General features: G+C 43.3%; 1 protein-coding gene across 3 annotated transcripts in view; it reads right to left on the bottom strand.

Annotated features, from left to right (window-relative positions):
* Gatad2b (GATA zinc finger domain containing 2B) overlaps positions 1-7,030 on the bottom strand; it is a 103,951-nt gene that overhangs the window by 96,424 nt on the left and 497 nt on the right. The gene's annotated exons all lie outside the window — the stretch shown is intronic.

Raw genomic sequence — 7,030 nt, 5'->3', positions numbered from 1 at the left:
AAAAAAAAAAAAAAAAAAAAAGGGCATGGTGACACATTCCTTAAACCCAGCACTCAAGAGGAGGCTTAAACAGGAGGATACTGTGAGCGCCAGACCAGCCTGGTTACATAAGAGAGTTCAAGGCAAGCCTCTGTCTCAAAACACCAATAATAAATAAATGTAATAAATAAGTGTTATGAAAAAAGAACAAGGGGGCTGGGGAGATAGCTCAGTAGAATAAGCGCTTGCCTGGCAAGCGCAAGGGTCTGAGTTCAATCCCCAATTCCGCAAAAAAAAAAAAAGAAGAAGGAAGGGAAGGACTAGGAGTGAGAAATGGATGGAGACTGAAGGTATAACTTTAGCACAGAGGGACAGAATAAACTCTCACTGAGAAGGTGACATTTAAGCAAAGACTTGATGGAAGTGTGGCAATACACCATATTCATTATCTCAATAGGGAAAACTATTTTCCTAGCAGGAATAGCTGATGCAAAATAATTAAGATAAAGAGTATGACTGATGTTCTTAACAAACAAGTCACTGTGGCTAAAATGGAAGAAGCAAGACTAAGGATGACAGTAAGTCAAGGGAAGATGTGACAGGCAGACTACATACATCTTCTACTCAGAAAGATGGAAATTCAAAAACTAGGAACCAGGGGGCCAGGGAGATGACTCAGTGGAATAAGCACTTGCCTGGCAAGCGCAAGGGCCTGAGTTCAATCTCCGGTTCCATCTCCGGTTCCACCAAAAAAAAAAAACAAAAACTAGGAACCAGCAAGGTACAGTGGTACATACCTATGATCCTAGCTATTTGGGAGGCTGAAGCAGGAGGATCCTAAGCCTGGTAACTCAGTGGTAGAGCACCTGACTAACATGCATGAGAACATGGGTTCACTTATAAATATTAATTAATTCCAGCCCTATCCAAAGTCACATAGCTAATATACAGAAAAGCCTGAGTCTGATTCAGGACTTCTAGGCTCCCTATACCTCTGTACTACTACTCCAATCTGCCACTTATAAATCTGTTCCCTTCCTTCCAGAAAGTTGGAATTTAAATACTTTCTTTTTTTGGCAGAACCAGGGATTGAACTCAGGTCCTTGCGCTTGCCAGGGAAGCGCTTATTCCACTGAGCCATCTCCCCGGCCCGGAATTTAAATACTTTCAAAAGACTAACTTCTGCCAAGTATGTGGTACATTCCTGTAATCCCAGCATTCCAGAGGCTGAAGCAGGAATACTATCAATCCCAGCACTCCAGAGGCTGAGGCAAGAATATTGTCATGAATTCCACGCCAGTCTGAGGGACCTTGTCTCAAAAAAAAAAAAAAAAAAAGATGAGAACAATGGCAAATGCCTGCAATCTCATCACTTTCAGAAACTGAAGCAGGAGGACCACAAATAGCCAGACTTGAAACTTAACAAGATTCTGTCTCAAAATAAAAAATAAAAAAGGGCTGGGGATACAATTCAGTGAAAAGACCCTCAACCTTTGGTACTGGTTTTAATACCCAACACCAGCCCCACACAAAACATTAACTTCATAACTTCATAAATATCTTGTACGTAAAAGGTACATAAGCCCTTTAGTTAACATTTACAATACTAGAGGTAGGTGTGGTAGCACAAGCCTGTAGTCTCAGCCCTTAGGAGGTTGAGGCAGAGGATTGCTGCAAGTTAACCAAGGCCAGCCTAGGCTACACAACAAGATCCTGTCTCAAAACACTCAATAAAGGGGCTGGGGAGATGGCTCAGTGGAATAAGTGCTTCCCCAGCAAGCACAAGGGCCTGAGTTCAATTCCCAATTCCGCCAAAAAAATAAATAAATAAAAATAAAATTAAAATTAAAAACTCAATTAATTAATTAATTTAAAAATAGTAGGACTCATGATAGGAATTTATGAACCCTGGTGTTTAATGTAAATCCTATATTCCAGTCTGTATTTTGGATTGTAATTTTTTGCTAAAATAAGAGATCATGAGGCTGAGGCAGGCCAGTTAGAAGCCAGCCTCGCTTCAAGGAGTTCAAGCCCAGCTGGGACTACACAGCAAGATTCTGTCTCAAAAAAATAAAATAAAATGAGAGAACATCAAGGAAGCTTTGATTAGAAGATGTAAAGTATGACTGTCAGATTCAAAGCAACAGTTGCCCTAATTATTTAGAAAATGTATATTATGTGAAAAAAACAAGGGAATGCCTCAAGAATATGGAATTGACATTATGTTCCTTAATTTCCTTACCAGCTTACTGGTCAATATTAATTTCACATGTTGCCAAAGATGTTTCTGAAATTACACTCAGATCTGGGGCCTGAATATTTCGTACCTCAAATATGTTACTGGGCCAGTGAGACAGCTCAGCAAGCACCTGCTTAGGCAAGCACAGGGATGGGGTTCGCCCCCAGGCGTGCTGAACCAGCCACTGAGACCAGGTATGGTGGTGCACACCTGTAATCCCAGTGCTGAGGAGGTTGAAACAGGAGATCACTACAAGTCCAGCTGTGCAGTGAGACCCTATATCAAATATATACATAAATGTTGTTATTCATCTTTTGCTTTTGGTACTATTATAGCCCAAACCCTTCAAAACATCTTGTCAGTCCACCACAATTTAAGGCTAAAGATTAGGAAATTCTGAGGAAGACACTAAACATTAGTTAGCCACTACCTACTCATCTCAGATTGATGACCACGGGCCTTCCTCTACTTGAGCAACTGTATAGAAATACAGCATATAGGGGCCAGAGAGATGGCTCAGTGGAATAAGCGCTCGCCTAGAAAGCACAAAGGCCTGAGTTCAATCCCTGGTTCCTCCAACAAAAGAAAGTGAAGATGGAACATCAAAAGGGGTTAACCTACTGGATTAGAAAGATTAGATCTAAGGACCAGCGAGACAGCTCAGCGGACTAAGCACCTGCTTAGGCAAACACAGGGACTAGGGTTCAATCCCTAGTACCACATGCTGAGCTGGCCCTGCCCCCAGGGGCACTGAGCCAGTGATGGAGTCTGGGCGTGGTGACACACGCCTGTAATCCCAGCTGCTGGGGAGGTTGAATACAGAAGGATCACTATGAGTCTTTTCTGCACAGTGAGACCCTGTACCAAAAAAAAAAAAAAAAGAAAAAGAAAATTATGAAAGATTAGATCTAGTTGGGCATAGTAGCACATACCTCTTTTCCCAGCACTTGGGAAGCTGAAGCAGGAGCACAATGAACTGTATACAGTGAGTTCAAGGCCAGCCTGACCTACATAGTGAGGCCTGTCTCAAAATAAATAAATAAATAAATAAATAAATAAATAAATGTGATTGTACTTTAGAGCAATGGCCCTTGGTTAAATCCCCAGTACCAAAACAACTAAATGAAAGATTCAACCTATTCTTCAGAGGCTTTCATCACTATTACACAAACAGAATGTCCCTGTTTTACTGCTTCCACAGCAACCACACTCCTTAAGCCATACTTACAGAAAAGCTTCAATACAACCAAACTTAGTGGCACACACCTGTAAATAGAGGACACCTGGAAGGCTGAGGCAGGAGAATCAAAAGTTTTAGGCCTTGGGCTGGTGAGATGGCTCAGTGGTCTAAAGCACCTACTTAGAACAAGCTTAGCAAAGCACAGGGACCGCAGTTCAATCCCCCAGCACCACATGGCAGCCAGCCCCGCCCCCTGGTGGGCTGAGCTGGCCACACACACACACACAAATAAAAATTTTTTAAAAAAAGAAAAAGTTTTAGGCCAGCTTGGGCTACATAGCAAGTTCAAGGCAAGCTTCCTGAGTTACTAGAGAGATCTTGTCTTAATTTTTTTTTTTTTCCTCAGAACCAGGGATTGAACTCAGGCCTTTGTGCTTATTCTACTGAGCTATCTCCGCGGCCCTTAAATTAAAAAAAAAAAAAAAAGTTTCACAGGTCACTAAGAATAAACCATACGACAGGCTAACAGACGCTTTCTTCCCCAAGAACCAGTCCTTTTCAAGAGAAACATAACTTCCTTATGTATCTTTTCCAGGCTTAGCCAGCAGAAGGGGAACTGCAACTTTGTGTGGCATTGTCTGATAGGTTGGATTCTCCCCACCCCCCGCCCCCATCAAGAGGTAGACAGCCTTATGACAGGATTAGATTTACAGTCAATCTTAGTGTGTCTTTTTATTTATTTTTCTTTCCTCCAAACTATCTCAGAAAATGTCAGGTTATTGTACTGTGAAATGATACAGGGATTCAAATACTACAAAAGTCTGAAAAAGAAAGTCCCTCAGTCCCCAGTGATGGCTCAAATCTTATGATTTCTCTAGCAGTTGTTTTAATCAACCAGAGCTGCTTGGCTTTTCTCAATGAGCCAAGCAACATGAGCCATCAGAGCTAAATGCCAAGGGGCTGCTTGTCAGTGTGACTCTCAATGGACTGGCTAACATGGAACATGCTCCAGTCGATAACCCAGGACAACACTGCTGCTATTTCCCTACAAATGCACTTCCAGCCTTTTTTTTTTTTTTTTTTTTTTTTGAGGGGGGAGGTATCTACAAATTAAAACAAGAGGTTTGCTTTACATATAACACACAAGCCTAACTGCTAAAAGCTGGAATGAACCCAATGGTTTTAGCATGTATCTTTGACAAACTGACACCTCTTCCATCCTGCTGCTGTCAAGCTAAAACCTGATCAACTGGTCCACTTTAGCCAAAGTGGAATCAGAAAAAGGAAAGAGAACTCCCCCCAAAATTAGGCGGGACAATATACAACTTTTGAAAATATTATAGGGCTCTAAGATTTAGAACAAATGCCTCACACCTCTCCCACCATCCTGTAGGCTTATACACAGCAGAAATTACTACCAGAACTCAGATTTGAACAGCTTATCAAAGAACCTGGTTACACTGCTTCTAGACAAGTATTTGAATTAGGCCTCTACTAAGACCCTTTGATTATCTCTAAACAGGAAGTTAACAAACATCACACATGGCTAAGGAGCCAAAACACTGTGTTCTAAAGATGGATGCTGCTGTCAACTACAAATCACTCATCTCATCAAGAATGCTCTCAACTAAGGAGCAAGAGGGCAAAAGTCTACAAACTTACCCTCTTCTCAAAAGGGATCTTTTGATCTAGCTTTCTGATTTCTAATTAATACTCCCAGCACTCAGCTGAGGCAGGATGATCACCATAAATTGGAGGCTAGCCTGGGCTACATAGAAATGCTCAAGGCCAGCCTGGAATATTCAGAAAGATCTTGTTTCAAACAAACAAAAAAATACTTATCTACCTCATGCCCTGATGACTATCACTGCCTCTAAACTAAAAAACCACATTCCTCTAAAAACTAATAATAGGATGCCTGTAACCCAGCACTCCAGAGGCTGAGGCAGGAGGATCACTTTGAGTTCAAGGCCAGCCTGAACCACACAGTGAAACCCAGTCTCAAAGACCAAAAAAAAAAAAGAAAGAAAAGAAAAAGAAAAAAAGCCCAAAGGAAAGCCTGTCCCTGATCCAACCTATACCAAAACACCCAACCACAAAAAAAAAAAAAAAAAAAACACCATTTCCAACAGGAGTGGTGCTTCCTTAAGAATATACTAACCCCCTCCACAGGACCTCCTTTAGCACCTCCAGAAATAGCCTTCTTCCCAATCAAGTACCAACAGAAATGCTACTTTATAGCAATACTTTACTCACAACACTCTATTAAAATTGTCCCAGCACGAAAACTATGAATCCAAGTGGTTATAAGACTAAGAAAGAGGCTGGGGAGATGGTTCAGTAGAAAAAGCGCTTGCCTGACAAGTACAAAGGCCTGAGTTCAATCTCCGGTTCCACCAAAAAAAAAAAAGACTTAAAGTATGTATCAAAGAAAGAACAGTAAGTTAACACTAACTTCTACATGTTAATTTCCAACGACATATAGATCATGCTGTGCAGAAAACAGCACTGTCATGTATGCTAGGGCAGGGACTGGATGGTTGGAAGACACAGGTGGGAGGGACGATTTTTTTTTCACTTTACACAATATACGTGCATTGCCATTTCAAGTACAACTGCATCAGCTCTTGCCAACACAGATCTGTAAACCCACTTTTACACCATCAACTACCAGTAAATTTCCCTTCTGCAGTCTGCTCTGCAAACATTGCTCTTCTCCTTTGCTGAAACACTACGTCAACTATCCGCAACTCTTCATACACACAAAAGCCCTCCAAACACTCATTTATCATACGAGAAAACTGCTTCGCAGAAGACTACTTGATTTTCCAGAGAACAGTAGAAAATACAGCTCAGCATCCACAGGCCACCCACCACTAAGGTCTCCATCGCCACCTCAGTGCCAACCCCAAAGTCTAACCTCGTGTTTGGCGGAATGGCGATGTTAGGGAAGAACCCAAAGAGGCTACAATACCTTTACCAACGGGGAAAACTACCCGGGCCGCAAAGGGCATCTAATGGCACTCGCAGTAGTAGTTAGCTCCTTAGTATAACTGAGAGCAGGGATGCAAAAAGTACTTTAAATCTCGGTTTGGTTGCGAAGTATAAGTTCCAGCCCCATCAAGCCTCAGGCACTGAACTGGGAAACAGACGCCGTGAGTCCCAGAACCCGGCTGAGAAGAGGTGCTTTGGTCACTACCCAAGGTAAGCACTCATACAGATACAGGCTGGAGCAACTGCCTTCTCCTACGGGAGGGCGAAAGAACAGTGGGCCACGAAATAAAGGGGTCAGGTTCCGCGCTCCTAATTCCTTCACCTCAATCAAAATAACGATTCTGTGTTTGCTTCCCCCGTGCGGACCCGACCCCCATTTGTCCAGTCCACTGTCTCGCGCAAAACCGAGCGCAGGGAGCGGCCCCCGCACCCCGAGGACACCCCTGGGGGCGGAGAGTTAAAGGGGGCGCGCAGGAAAGCAAAGGAGGGGAGCATGGCGGGCAGAGGCAGGGAGTGAAAGCAGGGATGGCGGGGAAACGGGGCGTGAGGGAGGGGAGGGCGAGCCACAGAAGACGCGCGGGGACTCGAGCCGGGGCGCGCGAGGCCAGAGTGAAAGGCCGGGGCGCGCGCGGAGGGGG

This window comes from Octodon degus, unplaced genomic scaffold (genome assembly GCF_000260255.1).
Source record: "Octodon degus isolate 3935 unplaced genomic scaffold, OctDeg1.0 scaffold00032, whole genome shotgun sequence".
Taxonomy (NCBI): Eukaryota; Metazoa; Chordata; class Mammalia; order Rodentia; family Octodontidae; genus Octodon; species Octodon degus.
Note: the sequence above shows the minus strand (reverse complement) of the source record. Positions and strands in the feature narration are given on the sequence as shown.